The sequence below is a fragment of the Aquarana catesbeiana genome, linkage group LG01 (genome assembly GCF_042186555.1).
Source record: "Aquarana catesbeiana isolate 2022-GZ linkage group LG01, ASM4218655v1, whole genome shotgun sequence".
In the NCBI taxonomy this organism is placed as follows: domain Eukaryota; kingdom Metazoa; phylum Chordata; class Amphibia; order Anura; family Ranidae; genus Aquarana; species Aquarana catesbeiana.
In genome coordinates, this window is record NC_133324.1 from 302,957,079 (window position 1) to 302,964,533 (window position 7,455).

Genomic DNA, 7,455 nt, shown 5'->3' on the forward strand with positions numbered 1-7,455 from the left:
ATAACCATTCTCATTGGTCTTGAAGAAATAAGAATGTTACTGATAATCTAAAACCATTCACTAACATTAAGATTGTAACCATCCAGAAACTTTAGACTTTACAAAGAAAGAGATGCTGATGTTTTCAAATTTGTTTCTGAGCTTGAATTTGTAACTGTGGATGCAGATAGACCAGCTCAACAGTAGAGGAGCAATCATCATTACAAGCTTAGGATCACACAGTTTGAAGGACAAAATAATAATTTAACTGGCTACAGCCCAAGCTGCTCCTTGTATGTAAAAAATAAAACTGCGTGAGCAGGGGCATATCATGAAATGAGTGGGCCCGTGTGCAAGATCAAGAGTGGGCCCCAGGTACCGGCAAATGAAGAAATGCCACGCGTGCAGCACGCTGCGGTGAAAAGTGGGTGTAGTTTAAACTGCACTAAATATTGGGCGTGGCTTAAAGGGTGTGTTTAAATAGAGTCTGAGATGACTTACATAATGCAGAATGTGGTAATGTTAAATAGGGAATGTATAGTTATATACCTGCGGCATATACGGCAGCAGGTAGTATGTGCAGGAAAGGAGTATGGGGTGTACAGGTGGGTAGAATGTGCAGGAGAGGAGTATGGGGTGTACGGCAGTGGATAGTATGTGCAGGGGAGGAGTGCAGAGTGTATGGAGGTGGGTAGTATGTGCAAGGAGAAGAGTGTGAAGTGTACAGTAGTGGGTAGTATGTGCAGGGGAGGAGTGCAGAGTGTATGGAGGTGGGTAGTATGTGCAAGGAGAAGAGTGTGAAGTGTACAGTGGTGGGTAGTATGTGCAGGAGAGGGGTGTGGGGGATATGGCGGAAGGTAGTATGTGCAGGAGAGGAGTGTGGAGTGTATGGCGGTGGGTAGTATGTGCAGGAAAGGAGAGCGGAGTGTATGGCAGTGGGTAGTATGTGCAGGAGAGGGGTGTGGGGGATATGGCGGAAGGTAGTATGTGCAGGAGAGGAGTATGGAGTGTATGGTGGTGGGTAGTATGTGTCAAAACAGCAATTCGTCAAAATCTCCAATTACTGATGGTTTAAATAAACCAGAAGTGACGTGCTTGGAGTTGGCTAATTTGACAGAACACAGGCAGCAAATCTGAGGCTCAGGCTGTAAATATCAAGGAGCCCTTCTATACAGCAGTGCAGCCAGTTAATAGCAACTCTGACACAAGGTAGCCAGAATTAAAGAAGAGAAGCCTGTGGAGGGGTGTTCCTTCTTTACTCATTTTTTTACCCCCTCACCTGGAGCCATGGAGGGTATGGGGGCCCTGGATGGGAATGGCTAGGACTAGAGCCCTTAATAATCTGTTGCAGCATAGCAGCCAGCCTTTAGCCCCTATGTAATTTATGTAGGCGTTATTGGCTGGCTGCTACTGCTATGCTGCAACGGATTATTAAGGGCTCCTCATTATTCACAGCCTTAGCCTCTGACTGGCTGCCTGCAGCCCCTCAGCCTTCTGTAATTGTTTGAGGCTGAAATAGCTCTTTGACTACAGTAGTCAAAGAGCTATTTCAGATTCAACCAATAATAAAAGGCTGCAGGCAGCCAATCAGAGGCTAAGGCTGTATATAATGAAGAACACTTAATAATTTGTACGAATTACATTGGGTTAGGGTTACTGGCTGGCTGCTCTGCTGTAAGCAAGGAGTCCCCACCACCACCACCACCAGGGGGCAGGAGGGGTAAAAAATGGGGGGGCAATAAAGATCATCATCTCACCCCCATACAAGGTGCATCTCAGCTCCCCTCCTGTGTCCTCCCAGCCAGGCAGGAAATATGGTGCAGGAACAGCAGCCACAGTACTTACACATGGGACACTCTGTGTAGTCTTGAGTGCTGTGAACAGATTTCCTCCACCTCCTGTGTTTGACAAGCTGAGATCCCGAGTTCACTGGCAGCCCTCCTCCCCACTCCCTCCTCCTCTCCTGCACTTGGCAGTTCATGATCCTGGCTGTGGGAGACAGACAGGGAAACCTGATACCTCAGCGTGTCTGCACTGAGCACAGCTCTACTGGCATTCTCTCTGTCAGGTTCTTCCTTCTCCTGGCCAGGGAAGGAAGGCCGGTGACATCAGTGGATCACATACGCTCCAGACCTTCTCCACAAACGATAATGGGGCTGGCTGGGGCATCAGACCAAGCACATGCGGGACGGGCAGAATTCATTTCTGCGCCCAGGAAGAGAGTACGGCTGTGCCCCACTGGATCAGTTCTCTCCAGATTCAAACAGCTCCTCATCTATTCTCCCACGCTGCAAAGCCCAGCCCTCAAAATGTATATGGGGGTGCAGCACTGCAAGCCATATCACTCTGTCAAGCACCAGTTGTAATGGAGTGGGTGGCGCCTGCCGTATCCAAAGAAAAGGCATCAGCAAATGCAGCTGCCGCCGCCGCTCTTCTTGTGCAGAGAGAAAAAAGTCCCAAAGCTCCTGGACTGTACACCAACTTGGGACCCTAAAAAATGAACATGATGGTTTTTTTCCCCTACTCCCGGTGTGCAAAGTGTGACAGGGCACAGTGGAGCCCCCTGGCCTTGGGGGCCCGTGTGCATCGCACACCCTGCACATATGGATGATATGCCACTGTGCATGAGTTAGGGTCTCTACAAGTCCATAAAGTTATATCATCAAACATTAAAATTTCTATGCAATAAACTAATTAAATTTTTCTTCTAAAGCTGGACATGACACAGGTATCTTTAGAATGTTTAGAAAGTTTATTAGAAAGTAAATCAATAACAGGAACAGGTGACCAAGGTTTCTTATAAATTTTAATAGCAAATTGTGGTCCATTGTGTGTACCTAAATAAGTGCAGTGTTAGGAAATTCTGCTGAACAAGTGCATGCATTTTTGGTAATTATCTTTTGAAGTTGATGTATGTAAAGTAATGATAATAGATCTAAACTTACATCAAGAATCAATTCACAAAAGTTTATTTTTCCTCTGCATACAAATGCATAATTAAGGTAATGGTAAACACTGGTGTATTAGGATTAGTTAATATGTAGATGTGATTTATCTATGTATTTAGCTGTTTTCCTGGAGTTATTTTTTTTCTAAGTTATGTCTTATTAAATTTCTCATACATTGTACAAAAAAAGGTCCAAAAACAATAAAAAAAAATACGAGCAAACATACATACAGCGTCTCTCATGTCTCTTAAAGTTGAAATTACTATGAGTACTACAATACAAAGTACAGATTTGTCCACTGTAGAAAACAAAGCATATCAATGTCTTGTAACCTGGGTCTAGAAAGATATCAATGTATGTGGACTAGAAAGCCACGTACCCCATAATTTATTAGAGTTGTGTTTCTTCCAGAGTTCAAAAGTAAGTCTGTACAAAGGAAGACTATTATGAATTATCTTAGGCCAGGTGATTAGTGTGGGGAGAGATATCCCTATGCAGGACAACACATTTTTTTTCTTAGCAAAAAATATATAGGATTCATAATAAACATTTCATATATTTAGATATATTAACATCACCAAATATACCTAGCAAACAATTTTTGGGGTGCAGTATATTAGGTAGGCCTAATACCATGAATATTAAGGGACCATTGTCCAACCAGAATACTTGGACTAGAGGGCGGGACCATAACTAATGCATAAAGTCAGCAACATTACCACAATGAGGTATGAATGATGTAGTGAAAGAGAGAAGAAAAGACAAGCCTCCAATGGTGTAGTATATAAGGTGACCTAAAATATATTTATTGAAGTGCTGTAAAATTGGACTCTTACATAAAAACATTAAAATCAGGCAAAGAAACAGATGTAGCGGCGTACAAAGCGCCTTCTCACGTGACTTCCGGTTTGCGTCTGCTCGCGGCCACTCCCCAGAGAGTGGCCGCGAGCAGACGCAAACAGGAAGTCACGTGAGAAGGCGCTTTGTACGCCGCTACATCTGTTTCTTTGCCTGATTTTAATGTTTTTATGTAAGAGTCCAATTCACAGCACTTTAATAAATATATTTTAGTTCACCTTATATACTACACCTTTGGAGGCTTGTCTTTTCTTCTCTTTTTCACTACATCATTCATACCTCATTGGAGTATACTGGAACAACTATATGAATGCGAGTATGAATTGGGAAGAAACCGCTAGAGCCATGGCCGTTCGATGAGAACCAATTTGAGCCCCATTCCAATGCTATACCAAGATCCACATATCTGGTTACATTGAGCGATGCTTGATTCTTCATACATCTAAGGTGAGAGTTTTGGGAGACTGGTGACATTAGGAAATCATCTGTGAAGACATCCATGATCTTCCTTCGACTTTTTATTGGCTCCTTAGCCACTTCTTATTTATTCATTGATTATTTGCACTTTGCACTCCTGGACATCATGTTTAACTCACCCAATGAATAGAGAGAACTTTGCACAACAATTTATTATCATTTTTATTCTATTACTACAGTGCACTTCATCTTTATGCACTTTATTATTGTTGTGATATTATTTGTTCTTCACATTTTATATGATAGCGCAAATTCACTATTGTTTTTTATTCTTTTATTGTGTAGTTTGAACACTTTTAGATTTTGCTGCTATCTGTATAGAGATTATCACATATTTTTCACGTTTTAAACATTTACTTTATTTACTCAGAGTAGCGCTGAGGACACTTTTTCTTTTCAACATTACCACAACCTCCAAAGCACTCTGCCTTAGGGTGAAGGCCCATTTTGTGTAACCGAACAGGTGTAAGATGAGTATGGTGGAATATCTTCAGTTGAATTATGCTATCTTTAGAAGAGATTACTGAGCTTTTTAAGTACCGCTAAATTCAGACCGGTAAGAGTCTGTGAGCTGGACATCTAGGGAGGATCATCTAGCTTGGGCAATGGAGAATCTAGGGTTGGAATCAGTCATTAAGGCAGAGTAATATTCAAAAATCAATTTGGTTGTATCAGGTTGTCGCAGTAGCTTCTAAAGGGGTGTGATTATTAGTGGTGTGGTTAACAAACCAAATTGTGTTCTAAAAGCATGACGTGGCTGATAATAGTAAAACAAGTAAGTAGGGGGAAGGCTAAATTCTTCTTAAATTTATGCCATTTTCATTTCAGTTTATGTCATGACTTTAAGCTACAGTTTTCATTAAAAATTACTCCATAAAATAGCTTTTATTTAGTAGCTACAGTGCAAATTGGGAAGGTTGCAAGTGGTCTTTAGTAGCAAAAAGTCTAATATTTAACACTTTTACTGCTGATTTTTACCCAGAGTTGAAGTCTCTTTTAAATCTCCATAGCTTGATGATATAAATATTCTTGGACGATTACATCAAGGTAGGAATTTAAATCTAGAGTTGCCTATAGAGAATTGTGACTTTAACTTCATACAGTTGAGTGTTGTAAGCATTTAGTGCGCTTTAGTATGATGCTGCTTGCAAGAGCAATTACAGAATTAGTTAAATTGTCTCTCTAACTACAGTTTAATGTGGAACTTTTAGGTTAAATACACAATTGGAATACATATACAGTACATTTATGTTTTTGACTGCCAAAAGATTTGTAATTTTTTTCAACAATTCTTGTGATACTCTCATCTCTGCCAGTCAGTAAGAACACTTCCTAGCTATAATGGGATAAGACACAAATAAGAAAGGGACACATAATAAGAAAGATTACATGGAAACAAACAATATGTTTTAAATCAAAGACTGTATTGTTTTTAAAAAGAGTAACCAATATTCAACTATTAAAAAATGTTTAAAACAACTCATTAACCACCTTACTACTGCTGTATTATATATATAAAAAAAAATGACAGGCTATGAATTACTATTTCTGGAGTGTCATTTATAAATGTTATTCCAGAGCTAGCCTTTTGGTGCCAAGTGTGCCTGTTAATGGCTGCGAACTGAGCTGTCAAATCCAAGTGGCTCATTACCATGTGATTGTTGTAATGATCAGTAGCAGTGACCACATTGTACAAACAGTGTAGTGATTGAATCCGTGAGTCCTAACCTTCCTCGTACAATGAAGAAAGGGAAAGGAGGAGGAACTAATGAATGAATTACACATTTACTCAGCCAGATCAGCAGCTGCAGCAGCAGCAGCTGTAGTAAAATGTTCAGTAAATGAGGTGAAGGTCTGCAGACTTCCATCATCCAATCATGTGCAAACAAAAAAAGCTACATTTTCTTTTCCTTGCAGATGATTGAGGACTCTTTGCAAAGTGAAACCTCACCACATTCACTAAGCTCTCGGCAAATTCTCTTTCAGAGTGCAACTTCCCTTGCAAAGTGAAAAGCCTATTTGCCTTTACTAAATCAACCCCACTCTCTCTCTTGGAATTATGGCCTAGTGCAAACACTCCAATCCACTAAAACCCATCTACCTGACCCAAAAGACCTTACCTATTCAGCTTTAGGCTAGATAACCATCTCTTTTACAAAACTGTAACAACTTAGATAAATCCAAAGAGAGGGAGGGTGGGGGATTTACAACATGCACAAGGATGCACATATTTCTCAGAATCAGAGCATGCAGATGAGTATGCATAAAGAAATCAATTGGGACTGTCTCTGGAGAAAGATGAGTAGCTCATTATTATTCTGAAATACTAATCTGGGAAATAAATAATAGGGAACAAACAGATGTTCTGCCAAGATCTTCTATCAAATTCCTTGAAGAATATTATAGAAGAGAGCACAAAAAATTAAATGGCCATTGTCCATTTGAGGGCCCTTTCTAGGCTTCCTATTACTGCTCTCAGGATCAGCTACTTGGACAGAGAGGATAAAGCCTATTCACTGTTCACAGGAAGTCAAAGTGCTTAATCATTAACTTCATGTGTCAACTAGCTGGTTCTGCAGTATGAAAAAAGGTGTGAAAATCACAAGATTGGCTATAAGAGATCACAAATGGTTTTGACATATATATATATATGAATTTCAGTTGTGTATTTTGCTGTTTGCCTGAAGTCCTACTTCAAGAAAAAAAACTATTTGTTCATCCTACCTCCTCCTAATCCCCACTAAACTATCCTTATATCACCTGCCATCTCATGAAGGCAGATATACTCACCTAAGTTCCCCATCTAGGTGTCTCACTGCTGTCAGTTCTGGTGTGATCTGGCATTCCAATTGTGCCCTGAGACCACCAGTTCCCTGCCACTGTTGTCGAAAATTTTATGAAGATGTATTTTAATGTATTGTCATAAGTCTCCCAGTGTTCTTTCTCTCGCAGCCTGCTCTAAAGAGCTGACTGGGGCAGACTCACGCTGGTTGAGATCCGTTTGGTAGTGAAAAGCTCTTTGGGGATGTAGAGAAATGTTTCCGGAGTGGGGTCATGTCCAACAGCTAAGGGCCCCTGTGCGATGCACAGAATGATCGTCTGGTGGGGGTGTGTTTGCTCTGCAAAGACATTATCGGTTTAACGAGTGTGCGCTCATGTTGCCCATGTGTGCCTGATCAACATATTTGTGGCC